This window comes from Muscardinus avellanarius (assembly GCF_963383645.1).
Source record: "Muscardinus avellanarius genome assembly, chromosome: 4".
NCBI lineage: Eukaryota > Metazoa > Chordata > Mammalia > Rodentia > Gliridae > Muscardinus > Muscardinus avellanarius.
This window is the reverse complement of record NC_137789.1, coordinates 53,033,962-53,054,838: the sequence shown is the minus strand read 5'-3', so window position 1 is coordinate 53,054,838 and position 20,877 is coordinate 53,033,962.

The window sequence follows — 20,877 nt, the reverse complement described above, 5'->3', positions numbered from 1 at the left end:
AGGATTGCTAACAAGTCAGATACAACTAAAATAAATTTACTGAATTGGAAAATGGGTCAGAAAATTAACCAGAATGCAACACAGAGAAGAACTAACTCATTTTAAATCAAAAGTACACACGGAAATAGATTCAGAAGAGTGATGAAAAAACAGGTGTGGTAGTGCTCACTTGTAATCCCAACATTTGGGAGGCTAAGACAGGAGGATTGCAGTTCGTGGACAGCCTCAGCTACTTAGTGAGGTCCTTTGCAACTCAGTGAGACCCTGTTTCAAGATAAAGAATAAAAAAATAGGGCTGGGGGTGTAGCTCAGAGGTAGAATGCCTCTGGGTTTCATCCCCAGAACTGCAGAAAGAAAGAAAGAAAGAAAGAAAGAAAGAAAGAAAGAAAGAAAGAAAGAAAGAAAGAAAGAAAGAAAGGAAGGAAGGAAAAAAGAAAGGAGTATGAGCTATTGTTTGTAGGCACTGAAATTTCTGGGTTATAAACAAACAATATTATATAGACAGCAAAAAAGAGCTTTTGGTTTCTATTTTAATCCCATTATTCCATGTAAACACTGACATAAGAAATTAACATTTTCATTCAAAAGGAATCTATGAATAGAACAAGTGAGTTTTCACAACTCCTATATTTCCCTTCCTTTATTCTTTTCTACATGAGATCTACTTTTTTTTCAGATTTCAAACATTTTATTTTTTTCCTAGGAATTACTTATAGCATTTTATTCAAAATAGGAGTATAACAACAACAACAACAACAAAAATCAAAATCAAACCACAGTTTTGCTGAGGACCACTTCTACTTCTTATTTGAAATATATCAATGAAATTATACAATTTCCATATCAAATACAAGTCAGTAAAATCTTCTTAAAGACACACTGCATATGAGTGACCATTTTACCCCAACTATTTTTAATCACTAGAATTCCAGATTTTTGAAGAGGCAACAGCATTAGATTAGGCTGTTACTAGCAAGGTATGAAAAATATACTATCAACAAACCAGACACATGAATAGGGGCTATAGGCTGTTTGTTTGTTTGTTTGTTTGTTTGTTTGTTTGTTTGTTTGTTTTGGTGGTGGTGATGTTACTAGGGATTGACTTTGAATTCAGAAGCACTCTACCACTAGGCTACATCCTCAGCTTCTTTTATACTGTATTTTGAAACAAGATCTGGCTAAGTTGCCCAGGCTAGCCTTGAACTTGGCAATTCTCCAGCATTACTACCCACCCCCCTACTCTAGTAGCTGGGATTATAGCTCTGTGCCACAGTGCCCAACTGGACTGAGATTCCTTTTGAAATAAGTTTATAAAAGGCCCAATCAGCCTTAATTTACTAGTCTCTCAAGTAAAGTCACCTAACAAATGCTTTGTGCTGATTTGGAAATCTCATTAAGATGTAGAAGTAAGATGATGAGACGACACAGAGTATTTAAAGATTGCTGTAAGCAGAGTGTGTTAGTAAAGTCTTTGTATCCATATTTTTGCATTTTACTCCAAATATTTACCAAGTCCCCAGCCAAATGAAAACTGTTTTTGCATCAACTGTGAATTTAAAATTTCAAGAAACAAGGAAATGTATTTCAGTTTATTGCATATAAAAATAGTCATGCCTTGGCTTTTGCAGAATTTAATTTCTTTTAAAGGAAACAATAGGCAATGTGCTTTCTTAAAGGTTTATTTTAAATCACCAGTGCATTTTCCTAAAATTAAACATAATGTCTTTGATCTTGCTTTAGCATAGTTACTTTAGAAAGTATTCAATTTCAGTTGAAATCTATGCTTTATTGCATTATTTGTGGACCAAGTACCCCATTGAATAGTCAGTCGATGAAATGTTTCATTTTTACCTTGTGTAAGGAAAGCAGAGATGATTATCTATACTACCTATTTTATATAATACTCAGATGACTATCAGGTAGGAAAAAGCACATGGTAAGAACCAAACCTAGGTGAGAGGTAAGAATCCTACCGTTAAGTCCTCCATCTCCTTGTCTCTGCTACCAACCTTGTCTCCTAAATCTTATTTGATTCTTTCCTTATCTTTTTGATAAACTATGTCTCTTTTTTCCAGCCCACCTTTCCTAACTTCTTGTTTATCTGCCTCCTTTTGGAACCATAGGTAAGTAGATATTTAAGCTCATTGTTTATTTTTCAATCTTTTCTTCTGTTTCCACAGCTTTAAATCCACCCATCTTCTTGCCCATCATCCTTCCATCCTCTCAAATGCCTCCCTTGGAGTAGAGTTCCCCAGCTTTCAAATCTGCGCATACACCATAATCTCCCAGCTTCATCTACTGCTTCATCTTCCATATCACGTCCATCAGGGCTAACTCTTTGACAATGCATCAAGACATTGCATCCTCAATTAATCTAACAAGAGAAAAAGTCTAACACAATTAATAATATTTGAACTTCAAACAGAAATAAAAGTAGACCTTTAGCTCTTTTCTAAGGTCTTAAATATTCAAATGTCTCTCTTGCTCCTAATTAAACAATTCTTTAAGCCAAATCATTTTTCCTAGACCAGTTTCCTTTGAGAGAAGGTGGGCAAGAGCTATCATGATGAGCTCCTGTACACACACAAAGACTCCTCTAAAAGCACAGAAAAACCTGGGAAGCCCCCACACACATACACATACCTCCACTCCTGAAGTGTGTTTCCATTGCAGCAGGAAAAAAAGAAAAGTATGAGAAGAGGGAACTTCTTAAGTAGCACCCGTCAAGACCTCTGAATAATCTCTTCCTCTCATTTCCAAAATCTCCAGGAGCCAGTTTTTTCTTTGAAATATTTCATGGGTTCCCCAAACTGTATTTTGAATCTCAGAGTTCTTATCTCATTCACTCACGTATGCATCTCTTCAGTGCTCACTATGGTTCTGTTCTCTGGCTTGTAACATACACTTACCTTTGTTTTCATAAAATTAATCAGTCATCATAATTTTCTCCATGGTACCCAGTCTCATCCATATGTTAAAAGAAAACTGGCTCCCAAGAATGTTAACTAATTAGCTCAGATGGATCTCAGATAGTCTTAGAAAGTGTGGAGGATTTTGCTTGTATTATATACATGGAGAAAGAGACTCCAGAGATCTTAAAACCACACACATCCACCATCATTCTCATGTTTTAGACCTGAGTGATATGGGAAAGAGTGGCATTATTGAATCCCAAGTCCCTTCTGCTCCTTATTCATTATTTTTTTCCATGAGCTTGGAATTCAAGGCCTGGTTTGGCAGTCTAACATTCTCTTTTCAAAGATGACAACAATTCCGAGACAAAGAAACTATGACAGCCAAAAACAAAACCAAAAATCAAATTTGAGAACAGAGAACTTATTCTCATTACTTGAAACAAAAGCACTCTTGCTACATTAAAACAGATAAAATTTCAGACCCTGCTCCCATACCATCAGCTATAAAAACAGAGGCGAAATATTTAACACTGTGCTGAAATTTTAGAGCAAGATGGTATCAGTCAACCGACACATACATATTATTGCCAGAGTTTTAGCACTGGTTCACAGTAAATATAAGAGGCACACTTTCACTGCACAGAAATACAGACTAAGGTTTGTTTATCACACCTGGTGTTCCAAGCACCAGGATCTAAACACAAATCCAAGCCACCCTGGTGCCACTCAAGAGGCCTCCAACTTAATTGCCTTCCAGGTTGCATTCTTGCACTTTCAACAAATTTTCTTCTTCTTCATCATGTTCATGTTGTTTCTCTGTTAGTTAACAAAGCCTTGAGTTTCTTTCAGTCAATTTACTAATTTCCTCTTCCAGTTAAAGAGAATATCCACTCGTTTGTTAAATTGAATGGCATTGGCAAAGTATATTATCAAATCTACAGAAACTACAAAATGGAAGCTAGTGCTCTTAACAGAGATGACTAACACTGGAGAACTTGAAAAAGTGAACCTCACCTTCCTGTACATCTCTGACTCACCTCCACACCTTGTCTATTCTGCCAGGTAGTACCCAATAGTTCCTCACCCAGAGGGAAATGAACCACCTCATTTGATCTCATGTCTCTAAACGTTTTGTTTGTTTGTTTGTTTGTTTGTTTATTTATTTATTGCAGTACTAGGGATGGAACCCAGGGGTATTCTACCTCCGAGCTACACCCCCAGCCCTATTTTTTTATTCTTCATTTTGAAACAGGGTCTCACTGAGTGGCAAAGGGCCTCACTAAGTAGCTGAGGCTATCTGCAAACCACAATCCTCCTGTCTCAGCTTCCCAAATTCTGGGATTACAAGCATGCACCACCACACCTGGTTGTCTTTAAACTTTTTAAAAACATATTTAAGTCACAAGCTATGCATGAAAACAATCTTATTGTAAAAACACAGATAAAATTTAAGTCTCTGTATCTCTCTCATGAATTCGTCAACTTGTTTTTGTTAACTACCACCATTGGCAATTTACCTTGTCTCTTCTCAGGTGATTTGCTATACACTTTCACATATATTGGTACCTGTTTTTAAATGTAGTTTTTGTTTTTGTTTTTGTTTTTGGAGTACTGGGGATGGAACCCAGGGGAATTCTACCTCTGAGCTATACCCCCAGGCTTATTTTCTATTTTTTATTCTTTATTTTGAAATAGCATTTCACAATGTTTCGGAGGGTCTCACTAATTAGCTGAGGTTGATCATGAACCTATGATCCTCCTGTCTCAGCCTCCCAAGTACTGGGATTACAGGCGTGCACCACCATGCCTGGTTTGTAGTTTTGTTTTTGTAAGACTTTTTATTTAGTCTTGTTTATAAAATATGGGCTGACCGTGGTAGTGTACGCTTGTAATCCTAGCATTCGGGAGGTGGAGACCGGAGGATCGCAGTTCAGGGACAGCCTCAGCTACTTAGGTAGCCCTTTACAATTCAGTGAGACCCTGTTTCAAAAATTAATAAAATAAAAGACTAAGAAATAGGGCTTGGGGTGTAGCTGGGAGGTGCAATGCCCCTTGGTTCCATCCCTGATACTGCAAAAAAAAAAAAAAATGGAATTCATTTGGAAAGCTTTTTTAAGTTGATAGGTCTTAAAAAATTTCCCCATCTCCAAATATAAACTTTTCTCATTCTTTTAACTGATGCATAGTTACCTCATAAGAATGTAGCATAATTTATTCACTTAGCAATTTTCACTTTTTCCAATACTGTTGAAACAAGTATCCTTATAAATTTGTACATTCATGGGAATATTTTTCTAGTGTAGGTTATTATTTTAATAAAAAAACTGCCAAGTTTCTCTGAAAAACTACTTAACCAATATATATTCTTTCTTTCTTATCTTCATATAATACTTAATTTCATTTTAGTTTATTTTGCCTTTCTAATGAGACAAGAAGGGCTATTTCATGTTTTCATTTGAATTTCATCATTGCTGATACATTAAACTTATTTTCATATTTTCTATCTTTTCCAATGCCCACTGAACATTCAGATTTTATTCTTATTGTTTTATAAGCATTCTTCATATATGCTAAATATGACTATTTGTTTTATGTATTACAATTATTTTTGACTTGTCTTTTCCTTGATGATTGACTTTGTGTAGGAACAGAAACTTTGCAATGTGTAGCTGCAATTTGCACTTTATTGAAGACTTTCCTCATCTCAAATTTAAACACATCTCCTCACACTTTCTCCTAACTCTTTAGCAGTTCTTAAATTTCACTTAACTCTTTAATCTAGCTGAAGTAATTTTCTTTTGTATTATAATTTAAATAATTTGTAATTTTCCTCAAATTGCTGAATAGTTCATACTTTCCACGCTATGTGAGATGCTGACTTTATTATTTATTGAACTTCAGCATATACATTGCTCTGCTTCTAAGCTTTTTATCAGGTTAGATCTGTTATTCTACTTTTGTAGGAATGCTAGGCCATTTTCTTTTGTATTTTATTGGTGCACTGTATTTATATATCATATTGTTATCAAAGTAATACAAGCATACATGCACACATTGCTTTGTGATGTTGTTTTACTTACTATAACTTAAGTGTATGCTTTAATACATGGAAGTTTGAATTCTCTCCTATTCTTTAAAAATAATTTCTCACTTTTTGTGCTTTATTTTATTTATTTTGTGCTTTGCTTATTTTACAATTAGCCTGTCAAATTCTAAAACATTCCTGTTGATATATTTTTAAACTTCTTTAAATTTATAAAAATCACAATTTTTACAATATGTAGTTCTTCCATTAGATGTGAAAAGCAATGTAAATTTAATTCCCCTCAAGAAGATAGAAAAGTTTCTTTGCAATCTTGAAAAACAGAAAGTGGATTTTAGATTAAATAAAGTAAAAGAGAATCTTAATGAATAGAAAGATGAAAGGCTTAGCTTTAGAAAACTTTGCTAATGGCCTCAGAAGCTTCATAAAAGCAAGAGTGAGGTTGAGGTTATGGTTCTAATAGGAATAGTCTCTCATAGAATAAATGTTTATATTGTGGCAATACTCTGACATGAGAAAGAACTTGTCTAGAAGACTGTCAAAGAAGGGCAGATGTAGCTTCATCTTTTAAGAAAAGAAAAAGGGTGATATTCAGTCCCTTATTTGATACTTTAGGTTCTGGGGCATTATAATAAAGTATCTTGACTTCTTTGTTCATGGGTCCATGCTTAAGAGAGGAGACTCTCAAGACCAAAAATATTTATTTCTATGTGTGTGTGTAGGGGGTACTGGGGTTCCTGGAAGCCCTTCTATCTCCAGGATACACTCCCAGACCTATTTTATACTTTTTTTTATTTTTGGAAACAGGATCTCTTAAGCCAGCGTGGCTGGCTTTGAACCTGCACGATCCTCCTGTCTTCACCTCCCAAGCGCGGGGATTACAAGCGTGTGCCACCATGCCCGGCCTATTTATTTCTATTTTTTATTTCATTTTTACATCTCTTCTACACCAGGTTTATGTTTGCTATATTGCAGGATTATGAACTAATATTTTCTGTCTTTGACCTTGATCCGTGGCCTGAGATTTTCACATACAGTCATTTTTTAACTGATTTTAATGTAGGTGGATAATACCCTGATTCATTTGAAAGATAAAAATCAAACAGTACAACTCTCATCATTATTTTTTAAAGTCATAAGAATATCAAAATTAAGCTGTATTTCAACACAAAAGATATTTATATTTATTAGTAATTTCAATCGCTTATCTTTGAGGTTTACAACATGATGTTGTAGGATACTATAGACTGTAAAATGGCTAGTATCATAATGTGCCTATTATGTCACACAGTTATTTTTAATTGTGGCAAGAGTAGCAAATATCTACTCATTGAATCCAAAACCCTAGTAAAATACAATCCTACTAACTATAGTCTTCATATTGTGTAATATATTTCTACACTTGGCTTCCCTCCATATCTTCTACTCTGTGTCTTCTGACCTAGATCCTCCATTTCCTCCCTCCTCCTCTCACTGTCCCTGGTAATGACTCTTTCATTTTCAATCTCTGTATACTTGATCTTTCTTTTTTATTATGTTTCACATGCAATTTTTTTTCTGTGTCTGGCTTTTTCACTCAGTATAATCTCCTCCAGGTAGCAAATGGCAATATAGTATTCCACTGCATATATATTACATATATATATATATATATATATATATATATATGTAATATATATGTTTTCTTTATCCATTTATTCACCAATGGATGCTTAGATAAACATGGGCATGCAAATATATTTATGAGGTGATGATTTCATCTTCTTTTGTATATACACAGAAGAGGGATTGCTGGGCCAAATAGTAGTTCCATGTTCAATTTCTTTAGAAGCCTCTATAACTGCACTAACTTATACCCCAAATAACAGTGTGCTGGAGTTACCTTTACCTTATACTTTCACCAATATTTGTTATCTTTTGTCCATAAATGTGTAGTGTGTGTGTGTGTGTGTGTGTGTGTGTGTGTGTGTGTGTGTGTGCAATACTGGGGATAGAACCCAGGGACATTCTACCTCTGAGCTACACCCCTAGCCCTATTAATGTGGATCATACTGACAATGGCATACATTCACACAGTGCTTGGTTCCCTCCTCCACACGCTTCCCCTTTCCCCCATCCCAACAATGAGTGTCCAGGTTGACCATGCTACATTCACACTTTTACACATATTTGAATGTAGCTCCTCCATTAATCAACCTCAGCCTTTTCCCTCTCCTATCTTTCCTTTCTAGCTTTGCAGAGGTTTCCTCTCCATTATCTGGAGTCCCTCCAGTATGCCTAATACTCCCTAGTTTGTGCTAGGATGACCTCCAGGTCTTTCCATTTTCTTACAAATGACAAGATTTTGTTCTTCTTTATTGCTGAGTAGAACTCCATTGTGTGTATTTTCCATAATTTTGCAATCCATTCAACTGTTGATGGAGATCTATATTGGTTCCATATTTTGGCTATTACAAATTGTGCTGCTATGAACATGTGTATGCATATGTTACTATAGTATCTTTCCAAAGGAGTTGAAATCAGAGAACTACAGCTTTGTCTTTTTTATAATAGCTTTCCTAACTGATGTCAAGTGATAGTCTGTAGTAGTTTAATTTGCATCTGATGATTAATGTTGTTGAGCACCTTTTGGACATTCGTATGTCTCCTGGAGGAATGTGTGCTGAGGCTTTTGCCCATTTTTAAATAGATGGTTTACAGGAAGGTCCAAGATGGCAGCGGCCACCATTGCAGTGGTGACTGCGGCCACCAAAAAGGACATGCATTCCTCAGAGAAGCCCTGGACACCAGATTTTGGGTTAATATCTGATTGGGACAACTTAAAGAAAAATTTCCAGCCATGACTTCCTATCTAGAATACAGGAGAGAGAGTGGATAACAGTGGAATTAGAAGCAAGATGACAAGGAGGCGCATGCCACACGAGAAAAGTGACTTTTGGAAGAACATCCCAGAAAAGAAAAAAGATTGCTTCAGCCACAAATGCTAGGAACTCTTAACAACATACCTTGTAAGAAAAATGATCCGGGCGTGGTGGAGGGAGTCCAGCAGCACCAGGTGGGAAGCCGAGACACACGTCCTGGACAACTCAGTGCACCTGCCCGCCGCGCTCCTCTATCCTGCACTGGGGTTCATGTTGCACTCGGAACAGCAGATCCTGCTCTATGCGGTGAGCCTGTCGCCTCCACTGTTGTAGGGGAGATAAAATTCATTGCTGCTGAGTGCTGCTCAATCTCACAACCTTTTCAAAACACACATACTGTCTTCTCTTATTAAAAAAAAAAAAAAAAAAATATATATATATATATATATATATATATATATATATACACACACACACACACATATATATTTGAGAGGGGCTAAGATGGTGGTGGCAGCAGCCAGGATTCAAGAGATGCAGACAAATTCTATACAATTCACCTGGAACTTTTGGAAAAAAAAAGTCCCCGCGAAGGGGGACTGCTCCTGCCACACATGCTTAAGAATTCTGGACATCATATCATGTAAGGAAGAAGCTCAGTGGAGAACCAGGAGGAAGGTGGTGATGGCGGTAGTGGCGGTGGCGGTGTAAGCTAGTATTTGGGAAAGGCAGAGATCTGATCCAACCCACCCTGATCTTCTGAAGAAATTGCCCCAAAGGTAGAATGCTACCGCCATGCATGCTCAGGAATTCTGGACAACATGCAGTGTAGGAAAAGTGTTTGGGAGAGAATTGAGATGGTGGAGGCAGCGGCAATGGCAGCAGCCAATATTCAGGAGAGTCAGAGATCTGATTCAATCCACCTTGATCTTTAGAAGAAATCACCCCAAAGGTAGACTGCTACCATTGTGCATGCTTAGGAATTTGGGACAATATGCTGTGTGAATAAGGTGCTCTGAAGAGATCCAAGATGGCTGTGGCAGTGGCAGCAGTGGTCGCTATTTGGTAGAGGCAGAGATTCAATCCAATCCACCTCATAATTTAAAAGAAATATTCTCAAAGGTATACTGCTACTGACTCACATGCTCGGGAATTCTGGAAAACAAACTGTGGGTAAGGTGTTCAGGAAAGAACCGAGATGGCAGTGGCAGCAGTGACAGTGGTGGTGACCAGAATTTGGAGGGGCAGACAGATCCACTCCAGTCCACCTTGAACTTTTGAGAAAATCTCCCCAAAAGTAGACTGTTCCTGCCACGCATGCTCGAGAATTCTGGACAACATTCTAAGTTTTAAAAGGGTTTGGGGGCTTTCAGAGGGAGCCCTGCATAGCCAGGATGGGCCGCCACACTGTGTATTCTGGGAGTCATCAGCCCTTATGGCCGCCACGCTCCTCTGCATAGAGCAGGAGGCCAGGGTACACGTGGAGCAGCAGAGCCTGCTCTCCAAAGTGAAGCTGTGGACCTCTGCCTCTGGAGGGAATACAAAATTCATTGCCACTAGGTACTTGGGGCCCCAGCTTTCGCAAAAGACATGTACTGCTCTCTCATATTAAATTAAAAAAAATCAAAGAACGCCAGGTGTGGTGGTGCAGGTTTGTAATCCCCACACTTGGGAGGCAGAGACAGGAGGATCGTGCAGGTTCGAGGCCAGCCTCACTGGCTTAAAAGACCCTGTTTCCAAATAAAAATATAAAAAAATAGGTCTCCAGGAATAGAGCCTGGAGATAGAAGGGTTTCTAGGAACCCCAGCACCACCAAAAAAAAAAAAAAAAGGAAGAAAAAAGGGAACATCTGTAGATGACCTGCTCATAGTGGCAGAGACCAGAGCCCAATGCACAGCAAGAGAACAAGGCTGGTGCCAGTGCCTCTGAGGCCAGAATTAGACCCTGCCAAGGGGTGAGGCAGGTGTCAGGGCCAGCGAGACTGGGATCGGAACCTGCTGTAAGGCAAGGCCAGTGCTTGGGCTTTGAAGGCCGGAATTGGAGCCTGCCGAGGGATGAGGCTGGTGTCAGGGCCAGCAAGGCTGGAATTGGAGCCTGTGTGAGGCAAGGCCGGCACTGGGGCCTCGGAGGTAGGATAGGAGCCTGCCAAGAAATAAGGCCGTGTCGGGGCCAGCAAGGCCGGGATCAGGGTCTTCCCTGAGGCAAGGCTGGTGCTTGGGCCTCTGAGGCCAGAATCAGAGCCTGCCGAGGAGTGGGGCCAGTGCCGGGGCCAGCGAGAACAGGATCAGGGCCTGCTGTGAGGCAAGGCCGGTGCTAGGGCCTCCAAGGCCAAGATCAGAGCCTGCCACATGGCGAGGCTGGTGCTGGGGTCAGCAAGGCCAGGATCGGGGCCTGCCATGGGGTGAGGCCATAGCTGGAGCCAGCCAGGCCAGAATAGGAGCTTGCCTTAAGGCAAGGCTGGTGCTGGGGCCTCTGAGGTCAGGATTGGAGCCTGCCATGCAGTGAGGCTGGTGTTGGGGTCAGCAAGTCCAGGATTGGTACCTGCCATGCAGTAAGGCCATTGCTGGAGCCAGTGAGACGGGATAGGAGCTTGCCTTAAGGCAAGGCTGGTGCTGGAAACTTCGAGGCCAGGATCACGTCCTGCCATGAGGCACGGCCAGTGCTGGAGCCAGCGAGGCCGGGATCAGAGTCTTCTGGGTGGCCATGCTGGTGCCAGGGCCTTCAAGAGTGGGATTGGAACTTGAAATGCAGTATACACAGAGAAATATCACAGAAAATTTAAAAAAAATCAGATGCTTTCCCTAATATGCAAAAACTAGGAAGAAATGGGTAATAGGAGAAAATCTAGTGGAAGAAAGGTCCCTAAGTAGGAGCAATTAAGGTGAACAATCAGAGGGGATGGGATGGGGAAAGATGGAATCTCTTTAAAACACATGATGTAGTTTTTTTTTTCTTTCAAAATGGAGACTGAGCCAAGGAAGTCAGGTACCTGAGGGCGCCCAGGGAAGTGGGGGTCCTAGTGTGTGCACAGCCCCAACCCCCCAGCACAGGCCCAAGCCTCAAAACCGAGCATTCTCCTCGTGCACCTTGCCTGCGCTCCGGTCCCCTGCTAGTAGTCAGTGCCTGTGTCACTGCCACCCCTAAATTGGAGCCTGCATGTGTGTCTAGCCCCCGCCACCTTGCCAGAGCCTGCCTTCCAGGCTGCAAAAGCACTGTGTGACCCGGAAATCTTCTTGGGGCACCCCCAGCTTCTACGTCCCGCGGGAGGCAGAGACCATTGCTGGACACCGCGCACTGGATCCTTGAGCACCTATCCTGCACCCCTGGCCCACCGCTGGGTGTTCCCACCCTCCTGGTAGCCAGATGCTTAGTTCTAAGCAAGAACACAGCTCAATACACCTTGGAAGAACATACCAGCAGCAATAGACAGCTGCATCCACTCACACCTGGGTCCAGTAATAGCAGCGCACCCAGCCTGCACTCTCGGAATAGGCAGAGCTCTGGCAGTAAGTGTGGGCATCCAGGAACCAGCATCCATTTGCCCAGGGTACATCTTGGGACCACACCGGCTAGCCCAGCTGGAATTTCCAGAGACACAAGAAAATCCATCGGGCCACAATATCTGCACAGGACCTCAGGGGGAGGTTCCAATTATACTTTGGTCATTCTCCACCCCTGCTGTAGGGAAGCACAGGCTGGAGTCTAGGGTGGTGAGTGCAGAGGTGCTGACCACAGGTTAGAATTTCGCAGAACCTGTGAATTGTACAGAATCAAATAACAGTGAAACCAGACATCAGGACACATAAACCTAAAGCAGCTAAAGGAGAGAAAGGTGTCCAAACACCCAGAGTGACCTAACAAGATAAAAATAGAGTACAAAGAAAACTAAGAGACATTGGATGGTATTCTGAAAGCTACCAAAGCAATCAGATACGCACATATTATATGGACCTGACCCCATATGCGTAAATAAGAAGGACTGTTTGTTTTACTTTTAATGTGGATGTTTTGCTTTATTTTGCTTTTACAGTGCTTTTGTTTTGGTATGGTTATTGCTGTTTTATTTTTTTTCTTTTAACCCACACTTCTTTTACTTTAACTTATTGTTATATATATATATATATATATATATATATATATATATATATATATATATATATATATATATATTGGACAGTTTGCCTTATTTTTTCATTTCACACACCTGCTAGTTCCTTTTATTTTATTCCTGTTCTTTTTTCCTCTTTCTTCCTCTTTACTTCCTTTTTTTTTCATTCTCCTCCTTTGATTGGTTTTCCTTCCTTTTTCTTGGATTACATAATAGTCTTGGTATCTTGTGTGGATTTTTTTTTTTATGTCTGTCTGCTCCTTCCATCACCCCTATTTACAAACCTTCCCACACTAACCTACATACTTTTCTCCCCCAAAACTTTTCCCCATAATATACCTCCTGGTTTAATACTCAAAGTATTTCTTATATCCATAATTACTCTACTAACAAGAGTCCTAGTAGTTAACTCTCTCTCATTCCTAGCAAGATATTACCTTATCATACTTAAAGTCTTTCTCAACCTAAACATATCCTCTACCTAATCCGACTCCTTTATCAATCACCCCAGCTCCTCACACATCACCCGCCCTCAACACTGGAAAAGCTCTGCTGACTAGCTGATACCCCTAAATTCCTAATATTAAGATTTGACTAAGCACATTACTCACAAACAATGGGTAGAAATCAGAAAAACAGGACAGAGAACGCTATAAATATGAGAACCAGGAATTATGAAGAGACAGCAGAAATCACGAATACTGATCTACTAGAAATGCAAGAAGGGGAGTTCAGAATCTTGATGTACAATATGATGAAAGGATTTAAAACAAGTATAGAGGAGGTGAAAGGTGAATTAGAAACACTAAAAAAGAATCAGAAAGAGGTCTGGAATGAAATGAAAGAGGCAATAAGTGAAATGAAGACAGCAATAGAAAGAAATTCTGGAAGATTAGATGAAATGGAAAACAGAATATCAATATTAGAAGACAGTACATCCCAAACCGAAAACACAGTCAGCGATATACAGAAATCTTTACAGCAACAAAACCTAAACATCCAGCAATTATAGGATAATATGAAGCGCCCTAATTTACAGATAATAGGCATTGAGGAAGGGATAGAGGTACAGACCAAGGGCATCTGTAATATCTTCAAGGAAATAATCTCAGAGAATTTTCCAAATATGGAAAGAGACTTGAATCATCAAGTCCAGGAGGCATACAGAACTCCACTGAGACAGGACCAAAGAAAAACCACTCCACGCCACATAATAACCAAAATGACCAATATAGAGGCTAAGGAAGGAATCTTAAAAGCAGCGAGAACAAAAGGACGGGTGACATATAGAGGCAAAACAATAAGAATCACCCCAGACTATACAACCCAGGTTAGGAATGCTAGGAGAGACTGGTACGACGTGATTCAGACCCTAGAAGAAAATAACTTCCAACCAAGGCTCATCTATCCAGCAAAACTACTATTCAAGATCAATGGGGAAACCAAAGTCTTTCAGGATAAACAGAATCTCAAAAAATTCATGAATTCAAAGCCAACACTAGAGAAAATTCTTAAAGAAATAAACCATAAGGAAGAAAAAAGAAGCAGACTTCAGAATCAGAGAAGAGAGGAAGTTAATAAGTGGGCCATTTAAGTAAAGAAGAAAGATCACACCACCCAAGAGTAGACAGAACACAAAATGGCAGAAAACAAAAATCATATTTCAATAATATCTCTTAATGTCAAAGGACTTAACTCGCCAATCAAAAGACATAGACTGGCAATGTGGATTAGGAAACATAATCCAAATATATGCTGTCTGCAAGAAACTCACCTCACAGCCAAAGACATTCACAGGCTGAACGTGAAAGGATGGAAAAAGATATACCATGCCACCAGTGACCAAAAAAGAGCAGAGATAGCAACCCTGATATCCAACAAAACAGACTTTAAACTAAAACACATCAAAAGAGACAAATCAGGGCACTTCCTTTTATTAAAAGGAACAATACACCAAGAAGATATAATGATAGTAAATATTTATGCCCCAAATATGGGTGCAACCACATTTGTAAAACAAACCCTTCTGGACATAAGATCCCAAGTAGACCCAAATACAATAATTCTGGGAGACTTTAATACGCCTCTCACACCACTGGATCGATCTTCAAGGCAAAAGATGAGTAAAGGCGCTTTAGAACTAAAGGAAACCATAAACCAAATGGACCTAATAGACGTTTTCGGAGTATTTCAACCAGGAACTACAGAATACACTTTCTTCTCAGCAGCCCATGGAACCTTCTCCAAAATCGATCACATCCTGGGACACAAAGAAAATACCAGCAAATTCAAAAAATGTAATATAATTCCATGCATCTTTTCAGACCACAATGGAATAAAAGTAGAAATCAACAACAGGAAATTCGAAGGAAAGTATTCAAATTCATGGAGAATGAATGATACACTATTGAATGATGAATGGGTAAGAGCAGAAATTAGGGAAGAAATAAAGAAATTTATGGAAACAAACGAAAACAGAGACACAACCTACCAAAACCTATGGGACACCATGAAGGCAGTACTAAGAGGAAAGTTTATTGCATTGAGTGCCCACATAAAAAGGAAGGAGAACCACCAAGTAAAGAACCTAATGACACAACTCAAGGATCTAGAAATTCTGCAATAGTCTATACCCAAAGCGAGCAGAAGACAAGAAATCATCAAAATTAGAGCAGAAATAAATGAAATAGAGAACAAAAAACAATTCAAAGAATCAATAAAACAAAAAGTTGGTTCTTTGAAAAGATTAATAGAATTGATAAAACCCTGGCCAACCTAACCAAAAGAAAAAGAGAATCAACTCAAATTATCAAAATTAGAAATGAAAAAGGAGATATCACCACAGATAGTGAAGAAACTCAAAATATTATCAGAAACTACTTTAAAAATTTATACTCCAATAGACTTGAAAACCTGGAAGAAATTGATAGATTTCTAAGCACAGATAACCTTCCTACACTCAACCAAGAGGACATAGCAAGCCTAAACCAACCAATAACAACCAAAGAAATAGAAATGGCAATAAAAATTCTTCCACCAAAGAAAAGCCCAGGCCCAGATGGGTTCCCAGCTGAATTCTACAAAACCTTCAGTGAACAACTAATACCAATACTGCATAACACATTCCGGGAAATTGAAAGAGATGGAACTCTTCCAAATTCCTTCTATGAGGCCAGTATCACATTAATCCCCAAACCAAATAAAGATACCTCAAGAAAGGAAAACTACAGACCAATATCCTTAATGAACATAGATGCAAAAATTCTAAACAAAATACTAGCTATACGCATTCAAAACTATATCAAGAAAATAATACATCATGACCAAGTCGGTTTCATCCCAGAAAAACAAGGCTGGTTCAACATACGCAAATCAATACATGTTATTCACCACATAAATAGAACCAAGAACAAAAACCACATCATCATAGCAATAGATGCTGAAAAAGCATTCGACAAAATCCAACACCCATTTATGTTAAAAACACTGCAAAAAATTGGGATAGAAGGAAAGTACTTCAACATCATTAAGGCAATATACTGCAAACCCAAAGCCAACATTATATTGAATGGGGAAAAACTGCAAGAATTTCCACTACAGTCAGGAACAAGACAAGGATGCCCACTATCACCACTCCTTTTCAATATAGTCCTTGAGACTCTTGCTGCAGCAATCAGACAAGAGAAGAAAATCAAAGGAATTCACATAGGAAGAGAGGAAGTAAAATTATCCTTATTCGCAGATGACATGATCCTTTATCTGGAAGACCCAAAGAACTCAACCAAAAGACTTCTGAAGCTGATTGACAAATTCAGCAAAGTCACAGGTTACAAAATCAAACTAAAGAAATCAGTGGCTTTTCTTTATGCCAACAATGAATCCACAATGAAACAAACAAAAACAACAATTCCATTTACTATAACCTCAAAACCAATAAAATACCTAGGAATAAACCTAACCCAAGATGTAAAAGACCTCTACAACAAAAACTATAAAACGTTAAAGAAAGAAATTGAAGAAGACCTTGGAAGATGGAAAGATCTCCCGTGCTCATGGATAGGCAGAATAAATATCATCAAAATGGCCATTCTGCCAAAACTGATCTATAGGTTCAATGCAATTCCCATTAAAATACCAGTGACATTCTTCAGAGACCTAGAAAAATCAATCATGAACTTCATATGGAGAAAGAAAAGACCTAGAATAGCCAAAGCAATTCTCAATAACAAGAAACACGCAGGAGGCATTACAATCCCAGACTTCAAACTATACTATAGAGCAATTGTAGTAAAAACAGCATGGTACTGGCACAAAAACAGATATACTGACCAGTGGATTAGAATAGAAGATACAGAAACAAATCCACACATCTTTAGTCAATTAATCGTTGACAAAGGGGCCAAACACATACGCTGGAGAAAAGTCAGCCTTTTCAACAAGTGGTGCTGGGAGAACTGGCTAACCATTTGTAAAAAGATGAATCTAAACCCCTATATCTCACCAAACACAGGAATCAACTCAAGATGGATCAAAGACTTAGAAATTAGACCTGAGACGGTGAAGTTAGTAGAGGAGAACATAGGTTCAACACTACAACATATTGGCACAGGCAGTAACTTTCTCAACAAAACCTCCAAAGCTCAGGAAATTAAAGCAAGAATAAACAAGTGGGATAACATCAAACTAAAAAGTTTCTTCTCATCAAAGGAAACTATCAATAACCTAAAGAGGAAGCCTACAGAATGGGAAAGGATCTTTACCAGCCACCATTATGATAGGGGGCTAATATCCAGAGTATACAAAGAGCTCAAAAGACTCTACACTAGCAAAACAAACAACCCAATCAAGAAATGGGCAAATGAACTAAATAAACACTTCACAAAAGAAGAGATACAAAGGGCTAATAGATACATGAAAAGATGTTCTTCATCACTGGCCATCAGGGAGATGCAAATCAAAACTACACTGAGATTCCATCTAACCCCAGTCAGAGTAGCAAGCATAAAGAAATCAAACAACAACAAATGCTGGCGAGGATGTGGGGAAAGAGGAACTCTTTTACACTGTTGGTGGGAGTGCAAACTAGTTCAGCCACTATGGAGATCTGTGTGGAGATTCCTAAGAAAGGTGGGAATAGATCCACCATATGATCCAGCTATACCACTCCTGGGTATCTTTCCAAAGAGGTTGAATTCAGAGAACTACAGCAACATATGCATACCTATGTTCATAGCAGCACAATTTGTAATAGCCAAAATATGGAACCAACCCAGATCACCATCAACAGATGAATGGATAGCAAAACTGTGGGAAATACACACAATGGAATTCTATTCAGCCATAAAGAAGAACAAAATTATATCATTTGCAAGAAGATGGAAAGCCCTGGAGAACATTATGTTAAGTGAGATCAGCCAAGCACAGAAGGAGAAGATACACATGTTTCCTCTAATATGCCCAAACTAGAAAACACAAAGGATACCAGTGGGACTCCAGATACTGAAGGGGAAATACTAGCTATGTTTGGATGGTAAGATAGGAGAGGAGAAAGGCCGATCTTGATTAATGAGGGTCTACACCTGAACATGTGTAAAATTATGAATAAGACATGGTTAACCTGGACAACCATTGGTGGGAGGGGGGAAGGGAAAACAGGGGCGGGGGGGAGAGGGCACCAAATATAGTGTAAATGTATACTATTTATGTTCAATAAAAAAATTGTTAAAAAAAACACATGATGTACGTAAACATATATATCAAACTTAATCACTAAATCCTCCCATCCTCTTAGTTATGTCACCTTATTTACTCATTTATAGTATCTCCTTCTTTTTCTAGAGTTATTCCCATGATCCATTTCCTCCTAACTTCCACATATTAGGGAGAGCATCCAATTACTTATTTTTTTTGACTGACTAATCTCACTTAACATAATATTCTCCAGTTCCATCCATTTCCCTGTAAGTGATATAGTTATGTTTTTCTTTATGGCTGAGTAGAATTTCATTGTGTACAGATCTCATAGTTTTGTAATCAATTTATCTGTTGATGGGCATCTTGGTTGGCTCCATAGTTTGGCAATGGTGAATTATGCAGCTATGAACATAGATATGTATGCATTGGGTCTCACTAAGTTGCTGAGGCTGGTGTCAAATCTGCAATCTTCCTGTCTCAGCCTCCCAAGCACTGACATTACAGGTCTGCACCACTGCTCCTGTCTTGGTCAATGTTTTTGTTTTTGTGCCATTACCATGCTGTTTTGATTCTATAGCCTTGTAATATAATTTTAAACCACAAGTTTTAATGCCTCCAAGATAGCTTTTCTTTCTTAGTATTGCTTTGACTATTTTGTTGTTTGTTATGTTTTATTTTGTTTTTATAGTTCCATAAAAAATTTAAACTGGTTTTTGCTGTTTTAGTGAAGAATGATATTGGAATTTTGATAGGATGTGCACTGGATCTGTACATCCCTTTGGGAGGACAGACATTTTAACATTAAGTATCAGTATCAACATTATCATTATCAACATCAGGGTCATTATTCTGATTCATGGACACAGGATATCTCTCCATATGTTTATGGCTTCTTCAGTTTCTTTTATCATGTTATATAATTGTCAGTGGTCAAATCTTTCATCTCCTTGAAATCACCCAGGATTACAGGTACTGATTCTCAGGAGAACAGTTTTCTAAGTGATATTCATCACCCTCATCATTATTATAACTCTTAGCATCATCGAACAGACATCAGGTACCAGACACTTTGTTAAATATTTTATATATTTTATCTTAATTTGCTCTCCCAGGAGTATCTTTCTAAGAGATAGATACAATAGTATTCCCCTTTTACACGTGAAGAAGTTAAGGTGGGAAGAAATTTAGTAATGTGCCCATAGATATACTGCTTATCAGAGCAATTTCACTAGGTTTTTGGTGGCTATTCTAAACAGCTATCACAACAGCATCCTTTTTTTAAGAAAAGAAGATCTTTATGAAGTTGCTAATTACCATCACCCCCTTTTCATTACTTTATTTTAGAATGTATTTCCTTTTCCTAGTGTTATATTTAGATGTATAGAAGCCACATATTATGTCAGAGCTTTTATTTAAGCTAAAGAGAAAATGAGTCATCAGATTTTAGATGTTTCTTTGACTTGAGTGTTCTAATTTGGCTTGCTCTCTCTGAAAATGTACAAACATCCTGGATGTCTGTGAGACTAAAGCTTCTGAAGTCAGACAGAAACATCCCTCACCTCACTTCCCGTTGGCCACCTCAACACTGGCTGCTGTGCTGAACCCCTCTGCCAGCTCTCTGCTCTGTAGTCCTGCGTTAGCACTTAACATCTGCTTGCCAAAGATAACATTTGTCATTCTTCTGCTGTTGTCAAGCTGGCTTATTTTTTGTGTGTGCATTTGAGGTTTGAGTTACAGTTACTAAAAGCCAATTTTTTTTTCCTGGATCAAATGGAGATAGAGGTATTTGGAGGAAGTGGAGCCCTGTGAGAATGACTTCGGGTTTTGAAATCGTTGGGGGTAGTTGATGAAGCATTACCCTTAAGTTCAAGTTGAAGATAGTTGTAACATGTCAGTTCAACTGAGAGTGGTCTCCTGCAGCGATGTCATAAACATTTACTCTGCTCAGTAGTGTCTGAAGAGCTGTTGAAGGGGCTCAACCTCATTTACCCAACGGCCTTGGGAGAAAATATAAAACGGATTCACAGTCTGTCTTGATGCTCTAATTGTAATTGTAGGCCAACCTGAAAAAAAAAATAGCCTGGATCTACATACAATTTAGTTAAAATAAGGTAAAAGTGAAGAAATTACTTTTATTGATATTCTCACTTTACTTTTGAGAAAACATCTGATAGCCTTGGCTTCAGGAGAAAGATCCCACAAACCATCTGTGCTAGAGCTGTTTAAATGTGAATGCTAGGGATGTCCACACAATC